A 25,442-nucleotide genomic window follows, 5' to 3' on the forward strand; every position below is an offset into this window, starting at 1 on the left:
TCTCCTTCTATTTTCAATGATAGCCTAGCTGGATATAGTATTCTTGGCTGCATGTTTTTCTCGTTTAGTGCTCTGAGAATATCATGCCAGCTCTTTCTGGCCTGCCAGGTCTCTGTGGATAAGTCAGCTGCCAATCTAATATTTTTACCATTGTATCTTACAGACTTCTTTTCCCTGGCTGCTTTCAGGATTTTCTCTTTGTCACTGACACTTGTAAATTTTACTATTAGGTGACGGAGTGTGGGCCTATTCTTGTTGATTTTGAGGGGCGTTCTCTGAACCCCTGAATTTTGATGCTCGTTCCCTTTGCCATATTGGGGAAATTCTCCCCAATAATTCTCTCCAGTATACCTTCTGCTCCCCTCTCTCTTTCTTCTTCTTCTGGAATCCCAATTATTCTAATGTTGTTTCGTCTTATGGTGTCACTTATCTCTCGATTTCTCCCCTCGTGGTCCAGTAGCTCTTTGTCCCTCTTTTGCTCAGCTTCTTTATTCTCTGTCATTTGGTCTTCTATATCACTAATTCTTTCTTCTGCCTCATTTATCCTAGCAGTGAGAGCCTCCATTTTTTATTTCACCTCATTAATAGCTTTTTTGATTTCAACTTGGTTAGATTTTAGTTCTTTTATTTCTCCAGAAAGGGCTTTTATATATCTCGAGAGGGTTTCTCTAATATCTTCCATGCCTTTTTCGAGCCCAGCTAGAACCTTGAGAATTGTCATTCTGAACTCTAGATCTGACATATTACCAATGTCTGTATTGATTAGGTCCCTAGCCTTCGGTACTGCCTCTTGTTCTTTTTTTTTGCGTTGAATTTTTCCGTCTCGTCATTTTGTCCAAATAAGAGTATATGAAGGAGCAAGTAAAATACTAAAAGGGTGGCAACAACCCCAGGAAAATATGCTTTAACCAATTAGAAGAGATCCCAAATCATGAGGGGGGAGAAAGGGGATAAAAAGAGGTTCAAAAAGGAATAAAGAAAAAAAAAAAAGAAAAGAAAAGAATTTAAAAAAGGAAACCAAATAAGAAAAATATAAAAAAGGAAATATATATATATTGGATAAACTAGTTAAAAAACATTAAAAAAGAAAAAGGTAAAAGTTAAAAAAAAGTTTTACCAGAAGCCGAGAAAAAAAACAACAAATGAAAAAGAAAACAATTTAACTGCAAGACTAAAAAAATCACAGGGAAAAAGCCATGAGTTCTGTGCTTTGCTTTCTCCTCCTCTGGAATTCTGCTACTCTCCTTGCTATTGAAACCGCACTCCTTGGTAGGTGAACTTGGTCTTGGCTGGATTTCTTGTTGATCTTCTGGGTGAGGGGCCTGGTGTAGTGATTCTCAAGTGTCTTTGCCCCAGGCGGAATTGCACCGCCCTTACCAGGGGCCGGGGTGAGTAATCCGCTCGGGTTTGCTTTAAGGAGCTTTTGTTCTCTGAGTGCTTTTTGTAGAGTTCCAGAGGACTGGAATACAAATGGCGGCCTCCTGGTCTCCGGCCCGGAGGAGCCGAGAGCCCAGGGCCCCACTCCTCAGTGCGCCCTCAGAGAACAACGCCCAGTTACTCCCGTCTGCCTGACCTCCGGCCGCTCTCCGAGCTCACCGAGCCTGCGGCTGGTTCAAGGTAACACCGAGCTGTGAGCTTACTGTTGGCTCTGTCTCTGTAGCCAGCTTTCTCATTCCAATACCTGCAAGCTCTGCGACACTCAGACACCCCCGATCCTTCTGTGACCCTGCAGGACCTGAGGCCACGCTGACCCCGCGTGGCTTCACCCCGGTTTAGCCTCTGGAGCGATGTCACTTAGGGGAACAGAATTTTAAAAGTCCTGATTTTGTGTGCGGTTGTTCCGCCGCTTGCCGGGAGCAGGCCCCTCCCCCCGGGGTCTATGTTCCCGTCGCTTTCGATTCACTTCTCCCCCGGTCCTACCTTTCAGAAAGTGGTTGTTTATCTGTTTCCAGAATTGCTGTTCTTCTTGTCTTCGATCTGCCGATGGATTTTCAGGTGTTTGCAATCTTTAGATAAGCTATCTAGCTGATCTCCGGCTAGCTGAAGTAGTCTCAGCCTGCTACTTCTCTGCCATCTTGACTCCTCCTCTGAATGCTCTTAACTCTAGGAAATAAACTTTGGATTGTAGAAGGGAGGGGGATGGGAGGATGGGATAACTGGATGATGGGCATTAAAGTGTGCATGTGATGGATGAGCACTGGGTGTTATACGCAAATAATGAATCATTGAACATTACCTTAACACTATTGATGCACTACGATATGTTGGCTAATTGAATTTAAATTAAAAACAAGAATAGACTTAGTACTATATAGTAGATTATCAGTTTTTAAACATTGGCATGGGGGAGTAGCACATTCAGTAGAGATATGCATTAGGAACTAGATGTTTGGTTGTTAATCTCTGAAAAATACTGTCAAGAGATGCAAACTTTACCTAGTGTGGTTGTTTGCTTGTTGTTGTTGTTGTTTTCCTGTCTCATTGGACACTGTCCCCAAGATTCCTTTTCAAATTCAGGACATGATCTTTTATATTTTTTAGTGTTTTATGAGTAGTCTTGCTCTAGCTATTTTGATTCACTGAAATATTTCCAGTGATCCAGCAGCAGAGAGAACATATAAAACAATAAGTAGCTTATTCTACATAAAATCTGTGTAGAAACCATACCAGGCAGTTTTAAAACACCTTATGATTTTTTTTTCCTCTTAGGTTCACCTTTGCTGCTCCTCAAAGTTTAAACCATTGGGTTTTCATTTTCACTGTCTCCATGTTTTTTTTTTTTTTTTAAATTTCTGTGTGCTATCTTTATTTACCCATTTATTGTTTAGTAATATATTATTTAACTTCCATGTATTCCTGTTCTTTCCACTTTTTTTTCTTGTGGTTGATTTGTAGTTTCATAGTGGTCTAGTTTCACAACATTGTGTTATGACTTTGATCTTTTTTAATTTGTTGAGACTTCTTTTGTGGCCTAACCTGTAATATATACCAGAGAGTGGTCAGTGTGCACTTGAAAAGAATGTGTATTCTGTTGTTTTAGGCTGGAATATTCTGAATATAGCTGCTAAATTTATCTGGTCTGTCCAATGTGTCATCAATGCTATTGTTTCCTTGTTGATTTTTTCTTTATATATTGCTCCTTTCTCACTCTCTATACTCAAAGAAATATATATTGTTCATTTATCATGCAAATGGATGTGAAAAGAAAGCTGAGGTAACACTACATAGATAAAATCAACTTTAATACCAATATTGTAAAAGGAGCCAAATGGTGCTAATTAGTTATAGCAGGAACAATCCAACAAAAAATTATAATAATTTTAAGCAGTTATGTACCCAACATGGGAGCACCAAATACACAAAGCAGTTAATAACAAACATAAAGGTACTAATCAATAATAATACAATAATAGTAAGAGACTTTCACACCCTATTTACGTGAATGGATAAATCATACCAACAGAAACAAGCTCAATTACAATTACATCAAAAACAATAAAATACTTAAGGGAAAAAAAAAAAAAAACCTCACCAAGGAGATCATAGACCTGTACTCTAAAACCTGTAAAACACCCATGAAAGGAACTGAAGATGATACAACCATATGGCAAGGTATTCCATGCTCATGGACTGGAAGAACAAATATTGTTAAAATGCTTATACTACCCAAAGCAATCTAAACATTTACTGCAATCCCTATCAAAATACTAAGAGCACGTTTCACAAAACTAAAACAAGCAACTCTAAAATTTGTTTTAGATAGGGGTGCCACCAAAATCACAAACCCAAATAACCAAAGCAAGTTGAAAAAGAACAAAATTGGAGTTATCACAATTCTGGACTTCAAGTTATATTACAAAGCTATAGTAATCAAAACAGTATGGCATTGGCAGGAAAGTAGACACAGATCAATGGAACAGAATAAAAAGTTCAGAAATAAACCCATGGTACAATTACTCTTTGACAAAGAAGGCAAAAATAAGCAATGGGAAGACAGTCTTTTTCACCAATGGAGTTGGAGAAACTGGAAAGCTACATGCAAAAGAAAGAAATTGGACCACTTTCTTATATCAAACACAAAAACAAATTCAGAAGGAAACTTTGTGCATTATTGGTGGAAATGTGAATTGGTATAGCCACTGTTGAAGACAATATGAGGCTTCCTAAAAACCTAGAAATAAAGCTACTCTATGATCCATTAATTCCCTGACTGGGCATTTACCCAAAGAATATGAAAATTGTAATTAAAATTATTTGTGCACTCTGCCTTTGAAACACTATTTACAATGGCCAAAATATAGAAGCAGCTCGAGTGTGCATGTACAGAAGGGGATTAAGATCAGACTTACCTTGAAGAGCACTGCATAATATACAGAAGTAATGAATCACTCCATTGTACACCTGAAACTAATATAAAACTGTAGGTAGACTATACTGGATTCAAAATTTTTAAAAATGTACTTAGAGTTAATTTAAAAAAGAAAAAAAAATTTTTCAGTCAATATTCTTGAAGTTAAGGAAAGACTACAGAATTTTCCAAATTAAAGGAAACTAAAACATTATGGTAATTAAATTAACATATAAATCTAAATTGTATTATTTTCTATTAAAAAAAACTTTTAGTCACTGGTGAAACTTAAATAGCATTGGAGAAGTACGTTAATAATCTATGAATGTTAATGCCTTGACACTAATGGCTATATTATGCTTATCTAGTAGAATATTCTTTTTTGTTATAAACACATACTATTATATCGAATAGCAGATGGACCAACAAATGATCCAGGAATAAATGATCTTCATGGTTATTTGTTGGTTTTCTTCTTTATATTTTATATCAAAATTTTAAAAATAGCAAAATATTAAGTACTGCCCTACACCTCCAATTGGGGCATAGTTAATTCACTAGTTAATGAAATCCTACTATTGACTGGGGAAGCAAGAGAATGGTTTCCATTTGGGCTAAACCCTCTTAATGTGTAGAAATGGTCATACTGTCCCAGGGTACTGGAATATCTGAAATTCTTGTTGGCATTAAGTATAGAGTTTAAATTCCTTCTAGTTCTCTTTTGGGAGAATATGTTTTGTTTTGTAGTTAAAGAAATTCAGTTTTGTGCTTAAAGCAATTCACAGTAGTTTTTATTTCCTTCCTTTTTTGTTTGTTTTGTTTGTTTGTTTGTTTGTTTGTTTTGGTTGTTGTCTTACTTTTCACGTAACTGATACTCCTGATATGAGTCTCCAGGGGGCATTTCTTTTTCTTTTCTTTTTCTTCTTCTTCCACTTTTTTTTTTTTTTAATTAATCCCCTGTGTATCCTATGAGCAAAATAATAAAACTGCTACTTTTGTTAGTGCACAATTTGAAACAAGAATTCTTTGTTACAAAATTTGGGTTCCCTTCATATGAGGGATTTCCCCAAATCACTTTTCATTTAGAGCATTATATTTTCACTTAGTATTTTTATAGACATTTACCTTCATCTTAATATATAAGAAAAAAACAGAAAATCCATCTCATCCAGCCTGAAAGAGGATTCTAATTATTTGTAATATCTGGGTCGTGACATTTTAATGACCATCAGTGAGAGTGAAAGTTATTAACAGATTAACATAATTTCCAGAATGCATATATGTTTTTAGAATCTTTCTTCAGAAATGCTTTGGAATTAACTTTCCTCTTAAACTATTGAATTTTTTGTAATATTATTAGAGATAGAATATTCATCATTTACTTTTGAACCCTGTTTCTACCATATTCCCATAAGGGGAAAATTATATCAGTGTATTCTAGATATGGTAAATCACTTATAATTTGCAGTCAATATCTAGATCATAAATGAAAGCATTGCCACAAATAAAAGTCAGGTAATATCCATTGACTTTTGAACTGTCGTTTACTTTTTTCTATTTTTATGTAGATGTTACAGTCAAACTTCATGATTAAATGCAACTTCTAAGAAGCCTGGTGTATTTGACATGAACGAAAAATAATAATTAAGTGAAATGAGATAAAAGAACAATGGGGAAGTACTGCATCAGGACAAAATAATGGTATATATCTGAATATTTCAATTATAGAGATAGTATATAACTGTCATTATTTCCATATTTCACAAATTTTTAAGTGTTTTAATGAGCTAGGAATTTTTGAAGAACAAATTACATATAGATTTTGGTATTAATTTTCTGGATGTTATGAGAAATTTTTCAATGATTTTTAAGCTATACATAAAAAATACACTAAAGGTCAAGCTTTTGTTCTATTTAGCTTGAAAGAGAATTTACCTCATTTGGAAATAATCAGCTAAAACTTAAATGATCTTTCAAGTTCAAAAAGGGAAAAAGGAAAAGTTTAGTAGTGTTCTTATCATAACTGTCACTTAAATGCAGCAATCAGTTAGATTGACCTAGGCTGATAACAGTTTTAAGTATCATCTATCCTTTTAAATCAGATCAATGTTTTAAACTTCTTTACATTTCTGACTACATTTTTTTTTTCCTGCCAGTAGCTTTTATAAAAATCCTCTTTTTTCCAATTCTGAAGTTGTCTTCCTATCTCTATTTAATAGTACTCGGGTCTGAAATGAGGAATCAGTCAAGAGAGATTGAATTCATTCTCCTAGGATTGACTGATGACCCACAATTGCCAATTGTAATTATTATATTTTTCTTCATAAACTATGTGTTGAGTGTGATTGGGAACTTAACCATCATCCTTCTTACTTTGCTAGATCCCCGCCTCAAGACTCCCATGTATTTTTTCCTCCAAAATTTCTCCTTCTTGGAAGCTTCATTGACAACATTCTTTGTTCCCAGATTCCTGATAAGCATCATGACTAAAATAAAATAATTCCTACAATAGTTGTGCATCTCAGTTATTCTTTTTCCTCTTGTTAGAAATTACAGAATTTTACCTGCTGGCTGCCATGTGTTTTGACCAATATGTAGCAATCTGCAAACCCCTCCATTACCCCATCATAACGAACAACAAAGTGTGTTACCAACTTCTATTCGGTTCATGGACAGTTGGCTTTCTGCTTTCGTTTCCACCATTGACCTCAGGACTGACGCTGGATTTTTGTGCTTCCAAAGTAATTAATGATTTCATGTGTGACATTTCCCCTGTCTTGCAGCTTTCCTGCACTGACACTCATTTACTGGAATTACTTTCGTTTGTCTTACCTCTTATAAATACCCTAGTCACATTGCTGTTACTGGTTCTTTCTTACACATATATTATCAAGACCATTCTAAAAATCCCCTCTGCTCAGAAAAGAACAAAGGCTTTTTCTACTTGTTCTTCTCATATGATTATAGTCTCCCTTACTTATGGTAGCTGTATCTTTAATTACATAAAGCCAACAGCAAAGGGTGACTTTATCCAAAGATGTAAGTGTTACTTATACCTCAGTTGCCCCTTTATTAAACCCTTACATTTATACTCTCAGAAACCAGCAAGTGAAATAAGCTTTCAAGGACACACTCCAAAAGATTCTCTTTTTTCAAAAAATGAAGGGGAAATTTAATTTTAAAACCTTGGAAAAGAAAATAAATAAACATTTTGACCCATCTTATAAGTTTACTATTCTGTCCTTCAATTAGTTCACCACATAATGTTTTTTCACCTCAGAACATTTTAACCAAACATTTCAGCACAGTGCATCTTTTCCTTCCTACTTCTCTTTATGATTAGATGCATTCCTTTCTGTGCTATAGTAGATTATTATCTTGAGTTATCAATACAAATGTGAAATTTCTTTTATTTTACAAAACATGGTACTGACTTCCTCAAAAAATGATTTTAAATAAACATTCATCATTAGAATTTTAAAGAATAATACAGACATCAATATAACAATATACACTACTGGAACTCTAGGAAGTTTTTCAAATGTGAATCACCTGTTTCAACACGGAAAGAAAAAAAGGGAGGCTTCAAGTCATAAAAAGCTCGTATGCTCTAAAATGTAGCAGGACATTATCTGGTAGGTTTAGAGACCTGAAAATGTGAAATGCCTAAGAGTCACACACATGATTTGTTTATCACCCACACAAGTCAACGTTCTCATTCTTAAAATGTCTTTTTAATTTACCTGGAGTACAATATAGAAACATGGATAGTAGGTGATTCTAATGCAGGTGGCACCTTGAGAGTTTTCTTTTTTAATATAAAAACCTATGCAAGCAGATTTTTACCTTATAAAGACACTATGTTAAATGTGTTGAAGATGGGGTTTTGGATATTGGAATCTGGGAGGCAGGTTAGAAGGCTAATATTTTAAACTAAATAGGTTATTTGAGAGTTGAAATGTAATAATTTCAATGAATCTGAAGTTCCAGGAAATGGTTCCAGAGATAGTTAGAGAAAAAAAAAAAAGAAGAAGAAGAAGAATGGTTGGACATTTGGTTATATGGGATCATGGAAAAAATATTAAAAAAATGATTTGGGTCTCCCTTCGCCTTCCCTCTGCCCACTCCTGCATGTACTCACTCATACATAAAATGTTTTTAAAGATGTATTACTGATATCCTGTCAGATAAAAAAATAAAAATAAAAATGGACATGCAAACAAATCCATGAAATATAATGTGTTTGGTATTGGATATAATGTGCCATCAGAGAAAACTGAGTGAAAAAAATACTTAATGCTGTAATCCAATCCATGTGGCCCTGAGAAGAAAACAATTTAAGCTCAGGTTTGTGTTCTGATTTGTTTTACTATTTTAAGCCAGCACTGTTTTTTGTCTTTAAAGATTTTATTTATTTATTTATTTACTTGTTTGTTTGTTTGTTTATTTATATGATGGAGAGAGAGAGAGAGAGAAAGCAGTAGAAGGAAAAGGATGAGAAGGCTCCTGTGGGGTTAGATCCCTGAGCCAAAGGCAGACACTTAACCGCTGAGCCACCCAGACACCCTTTAAGCCAACATTGTTAACCATCTTCCTTTCTAAGGCAATAACAAGGGAATAAGTTCTTGTTATTATATTCAAGGCCCTCAAAGCTGTCCAATGAGCACTTTAAAAATTATTGACCCTTATTAGATTTGGTTTTTATTTTTCTCATTCTTTGGGTTGTCATTTCAGTTTCCTGATAGTATCCTTTGTTCATAAAATGTTTAATTTTGATGAAGTAAATTTTTTTTAAGATTTTTATTTATTTATTTGACAGAGATCACAGGCAGGCAGAGAGATAGGCAGGGGGTGGGGGGACACAGGCTCCTTGCTGAACGGAGAACCTGAAGTGGGCCTCGATCCTACCTGGGATCACGACCTGAGCCGAAGGCAGAAGCTTTAACCCATTGAATCACCCAGGCACCCCAAAGATGAATAATTTTTAAATTTATTTTGTATTTCTTTGCTTGTGCTTCTGGTGTCATATTTAAAACATCATTGCTTAATCCAAAATTGCAAGGATGTATACTTGCTGTTTATTCTAAGAACTTTATAGTTTTATATCTTACTTTTAGGTCTTTGGTTTCTATTGAGTTAATGTTTGTGTATGGTTTGAGGTAGAGATTAAAGTCAACTTTTGCATGAAAATAGTTACCACAACATGATTTGTTGAAAAAGCTATTATTTCCCCTTTGAACAATCTTGGCACTCTAGTTAAAAATCAATTGACCATAAATGTATGGGTCTATAATAAACTCTCAGTTCTATTCCTTTGAGCTATTGCTCAATTGCCTGTATCATTCTGTCTTTCTTGATCAGTGTAACTTTATATGAAATTTGAAGTTGGAAAGTATGACTATTTCGACTTTGTTCCTCTTTTTCAATGTTGTCTTGTCTATTCAGGGACACTTGCAATTCCCTATGAATTTTAGGATTAGATTGCTTATTTATGCAAAAAGAGCACTTGAAAATTTAATAAGGATTACATTGAATCTGTGGGTCAGTTTAGAAACTGTTATAATCTTAATTAACAATGGTGGGTCTCCTATCAAATAATATGGGATTTTTAATATTTATTTAGGACATCTTTAATTTTTTTTGAGTTTTGTTATTTTCTTGGATAGAATGTGGCACTTCCATGGTTAAATTTACAAAAAATAACTCCTACAATTGAACAATAAAAAAACAAACACTCAACAAAATGTAGACAAAGGACTTAAAGAAGATAGACACATGGGTAAAAGTACATTTAAAAAATGCTCAAGAATAGAAGTATTGGGGGCACCTGGGTGGCTCAGTGGATTAAGCCTCTGCCTTGGGCTCAAGTCATGATCTCAGGGTCCTGGGATCAAGCCCTGCATCTGGCTCTCTACTCAGCAGGGAGCCTGCTTCCTCCTCTCTCTCTGTCTGCCTCTCTGCCTACTTGTGATCTCTGTCTGTCAAATAAATAAGTAAAAAAAAAAAAAAAAAAAAAAAAAAAAAAAACTTAAAAAATAAATAACTTAAAAAAAAAAAGAATAGTAGTATTGGGGCACCTGGGTGGTTAGTGGGTTAAAGCCTCTGCCTTTGGCTCAGGTCATGACCCCAGGGTCCTGGGATCCAGCTCCACATCCAACTCCCTGCTCAGGAGGGAGCCTGCTTCCCCCTCTCTCTGTCTCTGCCTGCCTCTCTGCCCACTTGTGATCTCTGTCTGTCAGATAAATAAATAAAATGTTTAAAAAAAATGAATAATAGTATTTAGGAAAATGTACATCAAAACCACAATGACATACCATTTTACAACCACAAGGACAGTTACATATATCAGTTACATATATGTATGTGTATGTGTGTGTCTGTACATATATGTTGGTTATTTATATCACAAAAAGTAAGAAGTACTATTGTACAGAAGAATAAAAAGTGATGATGGACAGAATTTGGAATCCTCATACACTGCAGGTGGGAATGTAAAATGTGTAGCCATTTGGAAAAGTCTGGTATCTCATCAAGAAGGTAAATATAGAGTTACCATATAACCCAGAAATTCTACTTCTAGGAATTGAAAAGAAGTTCACACAAAAATTTCAACACATGTTTTCATAGACACATCATGCATGAGTCAAAGTGTAGAAAAAACACAAGTAACTTTCAAGTGACGAATGGATAAACAAAATGTGGTACAGGTATGTTTTATTCATTCTCATTTTATTGTGCTTTGTTTTGTTGCACTTTGCATAACTGCATTTCCTACAAGTTGAAGATTTATGACATCCTGCATCAATCAAGTCTATTGGTGCCATTTTCTCAACAGCATTTGTGTTGCACTGTAGTAATTTTCACAATATTTCAAGCTTTTTAATCATTATATTTGTTATGGTGATCTGTGATCTTTGATGTTACTATTGTAATTATTTTGGAACACCATGAACGCTGCCCATATAAGACAGCAACTACAATCAGCAAATGCTATGTGTGTTCTGACGGCTCCACTGACCAGCTCTCCCCCCTTCTCTCTCCATCTCTTTTGGTCTCTCTATTACTTGGCATGCACAAATATTTAAATTAGGCTAAATAATCATCCTAAAGTGACCTGGAAGTGTTCATGTAAAAGAAAGAATCGTGTTTCTCGCTTTAAGTCAAGCTAGAAATGATCAAGCTTAATGAGGAAGACACAGTAAAAAGCCAGGATAGGCCAACAGCTATATCTCTTGTACCACTTAGGTTATGAATACAGGGAAAATCTCTTGAAGGAAATTAAAGTGCTACTTCAGTGAAAGACATAAGTGATAAGAAAGTGAAGTGTTATTGTTGACAGGGAGAAATTTTTATTGATCTGGATAGATCAAATCAAACACAATATTCCTTAAGCCAAAACCTAATCTAGAGCAAGGCCCTGATTCTCTTCAATTCTATGAAGACTGAGAGAGGTGAAGAAGCTACAGAAAAAAAAAAAAAAAATCTGAAGCAAGAACACATTATAAGGTTTAAGGAAAGAAACCATCTACATAACACAAAGTACAAGGTAAGCAGGATTGATGTAGTAGCTGAAGTGAGTTTCCAGAAGATCTAGCTAAAGTAATTAATGAAGATGACTACACTAAACCATACACTCAATGCAAATGAAAATGATTTATAGTGGATGAAGATGCATCTAGGTCTTACTTATAGATAAAAAGTAGTTAATGCCTTGCTTCAAAACTTCAAAGGTTAGGCTGACATTCTTGTTAAGGCTATTGCAGATTGTGGTTCTAAATCGAAGCCAACGTTCATTGACCATTCTGAAAGTTCTAGGCTTCTTAAAAATTATGCTTAATGTATTCTGCCTGTGCTTTATAAATGGAATAACAAGGCCTGAATGGCAGTACCTCTGTTTACAAACAAACATGGTTTATGGATATTTTAAACTCACTGTTGAGACCTATTCTTCAGTAAAAGATTCCTTTCAAAATATTGTTGTTCATTGACAAGCACCTGATCATTCCAGAGCTCTAATGGGGATGTACACACAATTAATATTTTTCCATGACTGTTAACACAACCATTCGGTATGTGGATTAAGGGGTAAATCTGGCTTTCAAGTCTTATAATCTTAGAAATACATTTCATGGGGCGCCTGGGTGGCTCAGTGGGTTAAGCCGCTGCCTTCAGCTCAGGTCATGATCTCAGGGTCCTGGGATCGAGTTCCACATCAGGCTCTCTGCTCAGCAGGAAGCCTGCTTCCTCCTCTCTCTCTCTGCCTACTTGTGATCTCTCTCTGTCAAATAAATAAATAAAATCTTAAAAAAAAAAAAAAGAAATACATTTCATAAAGCTAGAGATGCTATGGATACTGATTTCTCTGATGGATCTGGACAAAGTAAATTGAAAATTTTCTCACAAGTATTTACCACTCTAGATGTCACTAAGAACATTTTTTTTTATTCATAGGAAGAAGTAAAAAACAGTCAATATGAACAGGAGTTTAGAAAAAGTTGATTGCAATATATAATATTTATAAATTTTATCAGTTGTTCTGTGTAGAAATAATTGAAGCTCAGGCTTTGGTCAAAATCACTTATATTATACAAATGTTAGTGAATCTTGGAAGAAATTCAAGGTATGATTTATTTATGTCTTTGTTTGGGGATCTTCCCATACTTTAAACCATCTATAAATTAAATATTATTGATTCATTATAGTTATGTCAATGTAATGAAATACATTAATGTACCTTGTACCTTACATAAAAACATGTGCAATAATTTTAATCCAATATATTTAGACAACTACTGACAAAGTATATTTAGAATATCCCCATCATATTAAATAATTCCCTTCGTGTCTTCAGAGCCATTCTTTATACTCCCCATGCCATCCATTGGATTCAGGTATCCATTGATGTTCTTGGGCCATATACAATATTTTTGCCTCTTCTGGAACTTTTTATAAAAGAAATCAGAAATTGTGAGATTTAAAGTCTGGTTTCTCTTGTTCAGCCATATTTTGGAGGTTCACCCAATTTATTGTATGCATCCTTAATCTCTTTCATTTTTGCTCATGCAATTTGTCCAAATCTAAATTTAGCATATTTGATTTAGGAAATTTAGAATCTCTCGGGTCCTTTGTCATAACCAACTTTCCCTCCCCCATTCCCACGTGCTGGTGTTTTTGTTCTCTGAGGAATCTCTCTACAAAACAGAATCATTTGATTTGATCAGTGTAATATCAAGTACACACCATATTCTGAAATGCCAATCCCTAAAAGCCTGTATCCTCCCAAATTATCCTTCTAAAGTAAGTGTCTGCCAAAGGAAAATTAATTGGGGCAGGGAGGTTTGTCCCCTATGCCTTGGTGACTCTATTCCTCAATTCCTATTCTCCATGGCAGTCGGAATTACAGAATTACAGGAACTGTCTTTAGAGAAGAGTAAGAAGGATATATGAAGAGGAACACCATTCACCATTTTGTTGCTCTTTTTGGCATCTCATCCTAACTTCCTTTTCTTTAAATTTAATTTTTTTCAGTGTTCCAAGATTTATTGTTTATGTACCACACCCAGTACTCCATGCAATATTCATCCTCCTTAATACCGACCACCAGGCTCACCCAAACTCCCACCCTCCTCCTTTGTAATTAACATCTGCTACTCTCCTTTTTGATGCACCATGTTGCTAGACTCAACCTACTTTTGTCCTTTGTGCTAGTAGCTTCTATCTGATCTTTTGGGGTTTATACCTGCAAACAGTTCCTGAGGAATAATACACTGTCTTACCTCCCGTCTTTGCTAACCTCTCATGAACCAACATGTTTGGTTTAAAGTTATACTGTCAGTTATATATGGAATCACAAAATTTTGTAATTATAAGAAATCATAAATTTGCAAATTCTTACAGCATGGGTCTTACATCACTCAGGCTTCAAGTGAACGCAGGATTTCTGTAAGGACTCTGGAAAGAAAGGAGATAATGAAAGAATTATAGCTTTTAAAAATAACAAAAGATAAGGAAGGAAAAGTTTGAGCACCAGAGAGAATATTGAGGAAATAAACACCAAAGATCTCATGTTGAAGCCCTGGAGAATGGTTCAAGAAAGTTTAAGACATGTGTTGCAGTGGCAGGGAGACAGCCTGCCTACAGAGGTACCACAGCAAGTGTAAGGATACAAACTGGGCTCAAAAAAAGCTCAGAAGACACTAGAGAATCCCTAACTACAGAGATAAAACAACTAAAGTGTAGTCAGGCCAAAATTAATAATGTAATAACTGCAATGTAAGCACAAATGGAGGGCATGAAAAGGAGAATTGATGAAGCAAAGGAGCAACTCAGTGGTATAGAAGATAAAAGTATGGAAAATAATGAAACAAAAAAAAAGAGGGAAAGAAAGATAATGGACTATGAAGGTAGACTTAGGGAATACAGTGAATTAGTGAAACATAATAACATTCATATCATAGACTCACAGAAGATGAAGAGAGAGAGAAAGGGGCAGAAGCTTTTTTTGAAGAAATTATTGCTGAAAACTTCACTAATCTGGGGAAGGACACAGACATCAAAATCCAAGTACAGATGAATTCCATTAAGCTCAACAAAAGCCAGCCATCATCAAGGCATATCATAATCAAATTCACAAAATACATAGATAAGGAAAGAAACCTGGAAATGACAAGGAAAAAAATGTTCTTATCCTACAATTGGAGACAGACCAGGTTCTCAGCAGATCTGTCCACAGACATTTGGCAGGCCAGAAAACAATGGAAGGAAATATGCAATGTGCTAAATGGGAAAAACCTGCAGCTAAGAATTCTTTATACAGCAAGGCTTTCATTCAGAATAGAAGGAGAAATAAAGAGTTTTCTAGGCAAAAACTAAAAGCATTCTTAAACACACTTGTCTTATAAGAAATTTTAAGGGAAATTCTTTGAATGGAGAAAAAAATACCAAAAGCAACAAAGACTAGAAAGGACTTAAAAACATCACCAGGAATACCAATTTTACAGGTTACACAATCGTACTAAATTCATATCTCTCAATAATCACTCTGAATGTAAATGGACTAAATGCTCCAATCAAAAGACATAGGGTATAAGAATGGATTTAAAAAAATCCATTTTTATACTTCCTACAACAGATTCATTTTAGACCTAAAGACACCTGCAAATTGAAAGTGAGGGGATGGAAAACCACCTACAATGCAGATGGTTGTCAGGAGATAGCTGGAGTAACCATGCTTATATCAGACAAACTAGATCTTAAAATAAAACCATAATAATAGAAGAAGAAGGGCATTATATCCAAATTAAGGGGTCTAACCATCATCTCACAATTGTAAAAATCTATGCTCCCAGCTTGGAAGCACCTGAATATATTAATAACAAACATAAAGAACCTCATTGATGATAATACAAAAATAATAGGGGACTTTAACACCCCACTTAAAACAATGGTTGGATCATGTAAGCAGCAAATCAACATGGAAACAATGGCTCTGAATGACACACTGGACAAGATGGTCGTAACAGATATATTCAGAACATTCCACCTTAAAGCAGCAGAGTACACATTCTTCTTGAATACACATAGAACATTCTCCAGAATATGTCACATACTGGCTAACAAATCAGCCCTCAACAAGAACAAAAAGACTGAAATCATACCATGCATATTTTCAGACCACAGCACTATGAAACTGGAAGTCAAGCGCAAGAAAAAATTCAAGAAGAACTCAATTACAAGGAAATTAAAGAACATCCTACCAAAAAATGAATGGGTTAACCTGGAAATTGAAGATGAATTAACAAAATACACAGAGGACACCTGAGTGGTTCAGTCAGTTGAGCATTCAACTCTTGATTTTGGCTCAGGTTATGATCTCAGGATCCTGGGATCAAAACCCAAGTCAGGTTCCACACTCAGCAGGGAGTCTGCTTGAGGATTCCCTCCCTCTCACTCTGCCTGACCCCCCTTGAAATAAATAAATGAATCTTTAAAAAAAAAATACATGAAAGCAAATGAAATTAAAGGTATGAAAGCCCAAAACCTTTAGGATGTATTAAAATCAGTTCTAAGAGGGAAGTGTATTGCAATATACACTTACCTTGAGAAGCAAGAAAAGTCTCAAATATATGATATAACCTTACACCTAAAGGAGCTAAAAAAGGAACAGCAAATAATGCCTAACAGTAGCAGAATAGAGATAAAGATTAGAGCAGAACTAAATGATATAAAAACAAACAAATGGAAACTAAGAGCTGGTTCTTTGAAAGACTTTATAAAATCGATAAACTGCTAGCCAGACTTAACAAAAAGAAAAGAGAAATGATCCAAATAGATAAAATTGTGAATAATAAATGAGAGATCACAACCAACACCACAGAACAACAAATATAAGAGAACACTATGAAAAATTATATGCCAACAAACTGGGTATCCTGTAAGAAATGGAAAATTCACGAGAGTGGCTGAGTTTTATTTTCCTTTAAAACTGTATTTCTATGTTAATGACTTATAACAGTGGATATAAAACCAGTGGTTTTGGAACACAAATCACTTTGCTTGCCATTGTAATAATAAAAATTTTTTTCAAAAACACTAATTCCAAAAGATATATGCACCCCCCCTACATTTTTTTGCAGCATTATTTGTAACACCCAAGGTATGGAAGCAATCCAAGTGTATGTTGATAGATTAATAAAGAAGAGGATACATATATATAAATGTATATATGTATACACACACACACACACACACACACAAAATGGAATACTACTTGGCTATAGAAAGGATGAGATCTTGCCATTTACAACTTTGATGAACATGGAGGATACTATGCCAAGTGAAATATACCAGATAGAGAAAGACAAATATCATATGCTTTCACTTATAATAGAATCAAAGAAGCAAAATGAGCAAGTAAACCAGCAAACAAAGCAGAAACAGACCCATCAATACAGAGAACTATTTGATGGTTGCCAGATGGGAGTTGGCATCTCCCATGGCTTTGGTGCTCTAAGTGACTCACTGTCCAAACTCTCATGTTGTCTCTAGCCTAATGATATTAGAGAAGTTGATTATTTGCTTAAAAGAAACAAAAACAAATTCAAATTTATATAAGAAAAAATTCTGGGTGGATTAAAGAGACAAATGGGAAGAGAAAAACCATAGAAATAGTAAACATGAATGAATATTTACATGATTTTGAAGTAGGTGTAAAAAAGTGCTCTAAAAAGAATAGGGCACCATGAACTCAGGATACGATTTTTTGAGTGAAAGCACCTCATAAATAAGTTATGGAGAGGTTCTGAAAACTTGATTCAACAAAAGAAATTCACCATGAGTTTATATTCAAGTACATAAATATCTCCAACTAGTAAATGAGAAGACATAACCCCCCAAAGTGAACAGAGTTATGAATAAGCAATTCATGGATGAGAAATACAATTATTAAAATGTTCAATCTCTCTAAATATTATGCAAACTGAAATAAGTGTGTCAGAGAAAGAAAAATACTATATAATTTTACTCATATGTGAAATTTAAGGGAAAAAAATGAGCAAAGGGAAAAAAAGAGGGAGAGAGAAACAAACCAAGGAACAGACTCTTGTAATACAGAACAAACATGGTTACCAGAGGAGAGGTGGATGAGTAGGGGGACGAGGTGAATAGGTGAGGTGGATTAAGGAGTGCACTTGTGATGAACTCTCGGTTTTGTACAGAAGTTTTAAATCACTATAGTGTACACCTGAAACTAACACTACACTGTGTTAACTAACTGGAATTGAAATAAAAACTTTTGTAGAAAGATAAAAGTGTTGTAAACTTAAGTATAGAAATAAATGGGAATATCTCTGTGCTTAACTCATTGAAACTCCACTGTTCATAATTTTTCTTTCAAGCAACATCTTTTATTAAGCTATAAGTGTTTGTAAACTTAAGTGTAAGAAGCATATGGGGATTGCCTTATGCTTAAGTCATTGAAATGACACTATTTGATCCACTTTTCAAGAAAAATCTTCTTTTGTTAAAATATATGTGTTTCTAAACATATGTATTGGAGCATATGGAATAACCCTGTGCTTAACTCATTAAAACTACATTAGGTTAGAAAAAAAAATCCAACCTCTCTAATAATTGGAGAATATGAAATTTAAAAGAGTATTTAACATTCATCTACTAAGAACTTCCTGTATCCTAACTAGTCTGTAAGTGCTTTCATTCATTATCTCCTTTAATCTTTACAATATCCTAAGAGGGAAGATGGTTGGTCTCATTTTATGAGAAGAGTAATTGATGCTGAGACAGGTTGGATAAGTTTTGCAAGTTTACAAAGGTATTGGATCTCATTAACCTCAAAATCTCAGCAATGTGATCTGTTCTTTACAATGCTATCTTTATTATTAGGTGAGCTATGACATCATTTTTGCTTTTCCATTTTTTTTTTTTTTTTTTTTTGTGATAACAGTTTATTTATTTTTTTTTTTTTTAATTTTTTATTTTTTATAAACATATATTTTTATCCCCAGGGGTACAGGTCTGTGAATCACCAGGTTTACACACTTCACAGCACTCACCAAAGCACATACCCTCCCCAATGTCCATAATCCCACCCCCTTCTCCCAAACCCCCTCCCCCCAGCAACCCTCAGTTTGTTTTGTGAGATTAAGAGTCACTTATGGTTTGTCTCCCTCCCAATCCCATCTTGTTTCATTTATTCTTCTTCTACCCACTTAAGCCTCCATGTTGCATCACCACTTCCTCATATCAGGGAGATCATATGATAGTTGTCTTTCTCTGCTTGACTTATTTCGCTAAGCATGATACGCTCTAGTTCCATCCATGTTGTTGCAAATGGCAAGATTTCATTTCTTTTGATGGCTGCATAGTATTCCATTGTGTATATATACCACATCTTCTTGATCCATTCATCTGTTGATGGACATCTAGGTTCTTTCCATAGTTTGGCTATTGTGGACATTGCTGCTATAAACATTCGGGTGCATGTGTCCCTTTGGATCACTACATTTGTATCTTTAGGGTAAATACCCAATAGTGCAATTGCTGGGTCATAGGGCAGTTCTATTTTCAACATTTTGAGGAACCTCCATGCTGTTTTCCAGAGTGGCTGCACCAGCTTGCATTCCCACCAACAGTGTAGGAGGGTTTCCCCTTTCTCCGCATCCTCGCCAGCATCTGTCATTTCCTGACTTGTTGATTTTAGCCATTCTGACTGGTGTGAGGTGATATCTCATTGTGGTTTTGATTTGTATTTCCCTGATGCCGAGTGATATGGAGCACTTTTTCATGTGTCTGTTCGCCATCTGGATGTCTTCTTTGCAGAAATGTCTGTTCATGTCTTCTGCCCATTTCTTGATTGGATTATTTGTTCTTTGGGTGTTGAGTTTGCTAAGTTCTTTATAGATTCTGGACACTAGTCCTTTATCTGATATGTCGTTTGCAAATATCTTCTCCCATTCTGTCAGTTGTCTTTTGACTTTGTTAACTGTTTCCTTTGCTGTGCAAAAGCTTTTGATCTTGATGAAATCCCAGTAGTTCATTTTTTTCCCTTGCTTCCCTTGCCTTTTGCGTTGTTCCTAGGAAGATGTTGCTGCGGCAGAGGTCGAAGAGGTTGCTCCCCGTGTTCTCCTCAAGGATTTTGATGGATTCCTTTCGTACATTGAGGTCCTTCATCCATTTTGAGTCTATTTTTTGTGTGTGGTGTAAGGAAATGGTCCAATTTCATTTTTCTGCATGTGGCTGTCCAATTTTCCCAGCACCATTTATTGAAAAGGCTGTCTTTTTTCCATTGGACATTCTTTCCTGCTTTGTCGAAGATTAGGTGACCATAGATTTGAGGGTCTATTTCTGGGCTCTCTATTCTGTTCCATTGATCTATGTGTCTGTTTTTTTTGTGCCAGTACCATGCTGTCTTGATGATGACAGCTTTGTAATAGAGCTTGAAGTCCGGAATTGTGATGCCACCAACGTTGGCTTTCTTTTTCAATATCCCTTTGGCTATTCGAGGTCTTTTCTGGTTCCATATAAATTTTAGAATTATTTGTTCCATTTCTTTGAAAAAGATGGATGGTACTTTGATAGGAATTGCATTAAATGTGTAGATTGCTTTAGGTAGCATAGACATTTTCACAATATTTATTCTTCCAATCCAGGAGCATGGAACATTTTTCCATTTCTTTGTGTCTTCCTCAATTTCTTTCATGAGTACTTTATAGTTTTCTGAGTATAGATTCTGTGCCTCTTTGGTTAGGTTTATTCCTAGGTATCTTATGGTTTTGGATGCAATTGTAAATGGGATTGACTCCTTAATATCTCTTTCTTCTGTCTTGCTGTTGGTGTAGAGAAATGCAACTGATTTCTGTGCATTGATTTTATATCCTGACACTTTACTGAATTCCTGTATAAGTTCTAGCAGTTTTTGGAGTGGAGTCTTTTGGGTTTTCCACATATAGTATCATATCATCTGCGAAGAGTGATAATTTGACTTCTTCTTTGCCGATTTGGATGCCTTTAATTTCCTTTTGTTGTCTGATTGCTGAGGCTAGGACCTCTAGTACGATGTTGAATAGCAGTGGTGATAATGGACATCCCTGCCGTGTTCCTGACCTTAGCGGAAAAGCTTTCAGTTTTTCTCCATTGAGAATGATATTTGCGGTTGGTTTCTCATAGATGGCTTTGATGATATTGAGGTATGTGCCCTCTATCCCTACACTTTGAAGAGTTTTGATCAGGAAGGGATGTTGTACTTTGTCAAATGCTTTTTCAGCATCTATTGAGAGTATCATATGGTTCTTGTTCTTTCTTTTATTGATGTGTTGTATCACATTGACTGATTTGCAGATGTTGAACCAACCTTGAAGCCCTGGAATAAATCCCACTTGGTCGTGGTGAATAATCTTTTTAATGTACTGTTGAATCCTATTGGCTAGTATTTTGTTGAGTATTTTCGCATCTGTGTTCATCAAGGATATCGGTCTATAGCTCTCTTTTTTGGTGGGATCCTTGTCTGGTTTTGGGATCAAGGTGATGCTGGCCTCATAAAATGAGTTTGGAAGTTTTCCTTCCATTTCTATTTTTTGGAACAGTTTCAGGAGAATAGGAATTAGTTCTTCTTTGAATGTTTGGTAGAATTCCCCCGGGAAGCCGTCTGGCCCTGGGCTTTTGTTTGTCTGGAGATTTTTAATGACTGTTTCAATCTCCTTACTGGTTATGGGTCTGTTCAGGCTTTCTATTTCTTCCTGGTTCAGTTGTGGTAGTTTATATGTTTCTAGGAATGCATCCATTTCTTCCAGATTGTCAAATTTATTGCCATAGAGTTGCTCATAGTATGTTCTTATAATGGTTTGTATTTCTTTGGTGTTAGTTGTGATCTCTCCTCTTTCATTCATGATTTTATTTATTTGGGTCCTTTCTCTTTTCTTTTTGATAAGTTGGGCCAGGGGTTTATCAATTTTATTAATTCTTTCAAAGAACCAGCTCCTAGTTTCGTTGATTTGTTCTATTGTTTTTTTGGTTTCTATTTCATTGATTTCTGCTCTGATCTTTATGATTTCTCTTCTCCTGCTGGGCTTAGGGTTTCTTTCTTGTTCTTTCTCCAGCTCCTTTAGGTGTAGGGTTAGGTTGTGTACCTGAGACCTTTCTTGTTTCTTGAGAAAGGCTTGTACCGCTATATATTTTCCTCTCAGGACTGCCTTCGTTGTGTCCCACAGATTTTGAACCGTTGTATTTTCATTATCATTTGTTTCCATGATTTTTTTTTTCAATTCTTCTTTAATTTCCCGGTTGACCCATTCATTCTTTAGAAGGATACTGTTTAGTCTCCATGTATTTGGGTTCTTTCCAAACTTCCTTTTTTGTGGTTGAGTTCTAGCTTTAGAGCATTGTGGTCTGAAAATATGCAGGGAATGATCCCAATCTTTTGATACCGGGTTGAGTCCTGATTTAGGACCGAGGATGTGATCTATTCTGGAGAATGTTCCATGTGCACTAGAGAAGAATGTGTATTCTGTTGCTTTGGGATGAAATATTCTGAATATATCTGTGATGTCCATCAGGTCCAGTGTGTCATTTAAGGCCTTTATTTCCTTGCTGATCTTTTGCTTGGATGACCTGTCCATTTCAGTGAGGGGAGTGTTAAAGTCCCCTACTATCATTGTATTATTGTTGATGTGTTTTTCTTTGATTTTGTTATTAATTGGTTTATATAGTTGGCTGCTCCCACATTGGGGGCATAGATATTTAAAATTGTTAAATCTTCTTGTTGGACAGACCCTTTGAGTATGATATAGTGTCCTTCCTCATCTCTTATTATAGTCTTTGGCTTAAAATCTAATTGATCTGATATAAGGATTGCCACTCCTGCTTTCTTCTGATGTCCATTAGCATGGTAAATTCTTTTCCACCCCCTCACTTTAAATCTGGAGGTGTCTTCGGGCTTAAAATGTGTTTCTTGGAGGCAACATATAGATGGGTTTTGTTTTTTTATCCATTCTGATACCCTGTGTCTTTTGACAGGGGCATTTAGCCCATTCACATTCAGGGTAACTATTGAGAGATATGAATTTAGTGCCATTGTATTGCCTGTAAGGCGACTGTTACTGTATATGGTCTCTGTTCCTTTCTGATCTACCACTTGTAGGCTCTCTCTTTGCTTAGAGGACCCCTTTCAATATTTCCTGTAGAGCTGGTTTGGTATTTGCAAATTCTTTCAGTTGTTGTTTGTCCTGGAAGCTTTTAATCTCTCCTTCTATTTTCAATGATAGCCTAGCTGGATATAGTATTCTTGGCTGCATGTTTTTCTCGTTTAGTGCTCTGAAAATATCATGCCAGCTCTTTCTGGCCTGCCAGGTCTCTGTGGATAAGTCAGCTGCCAATCTAATATTTTTACCATTGTATGTTACAGACTTCTTTTCCCGGGCTGCTTTCAGGATTTTCTCTTTGTCATTGAGACTTGTAAATTTTACTATTAGGTGACGGGTGGGTGTGGGCCTATTCTTATTGATTTTGAGGGGCATTCTCTGAACCTCCTGAATTTTGATGCTCGTTCCCTTTGCCATATTGGGGAAATTCTCCCCAATAATTCTCTCCAGTATACCTTCTGCTCCCCTCTCACTTTCTTCTTCTTCTGGAATCCCAATTATTCTAATGTTGTTTCGTCTTATGGTGTCACTTATCTCTCGAATTCTCCCCTCGTGGTCCAGTAGCTGTTTGTCCCTCTTTTGCTCAGCTTCTTTATTCTCTGTCATTTGGTCTTCTATATCACTAATTCTTTCTTCTGCCTCATTTATCCTAGCAGTTAGAGCCTCCATTTTTGATTGCACCTCATTAATAGCTTTTTTGATTTCACCTTGGTTAGATTTTAGTTCTTTTATTTCTCCAGAAAGGGCTTTTTATATCTCTCGAGAGGGTTTCTCTAATATCTTCCATGCCTTTTTCGAGCCCGGCTAGAACCTTGAGAATTGTCATTCTGAACTCTAGATCTGACATATTACCGATGTCTGTATTGATTAGGTCCCTAGCCTTCGGTACTGCCTCTTGTTCTTTTTTTTGTGTTGAATTTTTACGTCTTGTCATTTTGTCAAGATAAGAGTAAATGAAGGGGCAAGTAAAATACTAAAAGGGTGGCAACAACCCCAGGAAAATATGCTTTAACCAAATTAGAAGAGATCCAAAATCGTGAGTGGGGAGAAAGGGGATAAAAAGAGGTTCAAAAAGGAAGAAAGAAAGAAAAAAACAAAAAAAAAAGAAAAAGAAAAAAAAAAGAAAAGAAAAGAAAAGAATTTTTAAAAAAAGAAAACACCTAAGAAAAATGTAAAATATATATATATATATATATATTAGATAAACTAGTAAAAAATCGTTAAAAAAGAAAAAGGTAACAGTTAAAAAAAAAATTTTTTACCCGAAGGCGAGAAAAAAAAAAAAATGAAAAAGAAAAAATTAAATTAACTGCAAGACTAAAAAAAAAAATCACAGGAAAAAAGCCATGAGTTCCGTGCTTGGCTTTCTCCTCCTCTGGAATTCTGCTGCTCTCCTTGGTATTGAAACCGCACTCCTTGGTAGGTGAACTTGGTCTCGGCTGGATTTCTTGTTGATCTTCTGGGGGAGGGGCCTGTTGTAGTGATTCTCAAGTGTCTTTGCCCCAGGCGGAATTACACCGCCCTTACCCGGGGCCGGGGTGAGTAATCCGCTCGGGTTTGCTTTCAGGAGCTTTTGTTCCCTGAGCGCTTTCCGTAGAGTTCCAGAGGACGGGAATACAAATGGCGGCCTCCTGGTCTCCGGCCCGGAGGAGCCGAGAGCCCAGGGCCCCACTCCTCAGTGCGCCCTCAGAGAACAGCGCCCAGTTACTCCCGTCTGCCTGGCCTCCGGCCGCGCTCCGAGCTCACCGAGCCTGCGACCGGTTCAAGGTAACACGGAGCTGCGAGCTTACTGTCGGCTCTGTCTCTGTAGCCGGCTTTCCCGTTCCAATACCCGCAAGCTCTGCGACACTCAGACACCCCCGATCCTTCTGTGACCCTGCGGGACCTGAGGCCACGCTGACCCCGCGTGGGCTTCGCCCCGGTTTAGCCTCTGGAGCGATGTCCCTCAGCGGAACAGACTTTTAAAAGTCCTGATTTTGTGCGCGGTTGCTCCGCCGCTTGCCTGGAGCCGGCCCCTCCCCCCGGGGTCTATCTTCCCGTCGCTTTGGATTCACTTCTCCGCCGGTCCTACCTTTCAGAAAGTGGTTGTTTTTCTGTTTGCTTTTCCATTTTTAAAATGTGTAAATGATCTTCAATATCTATGATGGTTAACATCAATGAAATGTCTTTATTCTTGTCTGTGGAAGAGAAATTCTGAAATATCTATCAAAATTTAATATTCACAGGGTTACCTGTGTGGCTCAGTGATTAAGCATCTGGCTTCAGCTCAGGTCATGATTACAGCATCTTGGGATTCAGGATCCTTGCTCAGTGGGGAACCTGCTTCTCCATCTGTGAGCTGCTCCCCCTGTTTGTACTCTCACTCTCTCATTCTTTTTCTGAAAATAAATAAATAATATACTTAAAAAAAAAATCAGTCCTCACATAAATGCTGTATAAAT

At 36.1% G+C, this 25,442-nt stretch overlaps 1 pseudogene; it reads left to right on the forward strand.

Annotated features, from left to right (window-relative positions):
* The first annotated feature begins 6,581 nt into the window (after window positions 1–6,581).
* On the forward strand, window positions 6,582–7,465 carry LOC101684924 (annotated as a pseudogene).
* The last annotated feature ends 17,977 nt before the right edge of the window (window positions 7,466–25,442 follow it).

This window comes from Mustela putorius, unplaced genomic scaffold (genome assembly GCF_011764305.1).
Source record: "Mustela putorius furo isolate JIRA1106 unplaced genomic scaffold, ASM1176430v1.1 tig00003988_pilon_pilon_pilon, whole genome shotgun sequence".
Lineage (NCBI taxonomy): Eukaryota > Metazoa > Chordata > Mammalia > Carnivora > Mustelidae > Mustela > Mustela putorius.